At 43.0% G+C, this 759-nt stretch overlaps 1 non-coding gene across 1 annotated transcript; it reads right to left on the minus strand.

Annotated features, from left to right (window-relative positions):
• Nucleotides 1-429: 429 nt before the first annotated feature.
• On the minus strand, nt 430-536 carry LOC141670199 (small nucleolar RNA R71). The gene has a single exon (XR_012554441.1). It is a non-coding gene; the product is annotated as a small nucleolar RNA R71 (small nucleolar RNA).
• Nucleotides 537-759: the final 223 nt, after the last annotated feature.

Here is a 759-nt window from a genome sequence, read left to right on the forward strand (position 1 = left end):
GAAGAAGAAGAGAAAGTCGAGGAACCAGCTTTAGTAGAGATGAGTGATCAAGCAGAAAATCCTAAGGCTTTGATGGACTATTCTCAGCCTAAGATCAATGACATTCAGTCAAGCATCATCAGGCAAGCCATCAGGGCTAACACTTTTGAGATCAAGTCAAGCACGATTCAGATGATACAGAACTCAGTTCAGTTTGGGGGTTCTCCTACTGAAGACCCCAACATGCACATCAGGGAATTCATCAAGATCTGTGACACTTTCAAGTTCAATGATGTGACTGAAGATGCTATCTAGCTTCGACTCTTCCCGTTCTCTCTGAGGGATAAGGTTAAGTGCTGGTTACATTTTCTACCAGCAGGGTCTATCACCACTTGGGAAGATCTTGCTCAAAATTTTCTCACTAAATTCTTCCCTATGGCAAAGACTGCTACAATCAGGAATGCTCTTACTCCGTTTGCTCAACAAACAGGAGAATCTTTGTGTGAGGCTTGGTATCGATATAAGGAGATGCTAAAGAAGTTCCCACACCATGGCATGCCTGATTGGATAATTATAAAATGTTTCTACAATGGATTGGGTGCTACTTCTAGACCCATGCTCGATGCAGTATCAGGAAGAGCCTTGTGGGCTAAGAGCTACGATGAAGCCTATGAAGTGATTGAACTAATGGCTGCTAATGAATACCAGAATCCTTCTCAGAGACTGACTCAGGGAACCACCTATCATCCCTACAACCACAATCATCCTAATTTCAGTTGG

This window comes from Apium graveolens, chromosome 6 (genome assembly GCF_009905375.1).
Source record: "Apium graveolens cultivar Ventura chromosome 6, ASM990537v1, whole genome shotgun sequence".
In the NCBI taxonomy this organism is placed as follows: domain Eukaryota; kingdom Viridiplantae; phylum Streptophyta; class Magnoliopsida; order Apiales; family Apiaceae; genus Apium; species Apium graveolens.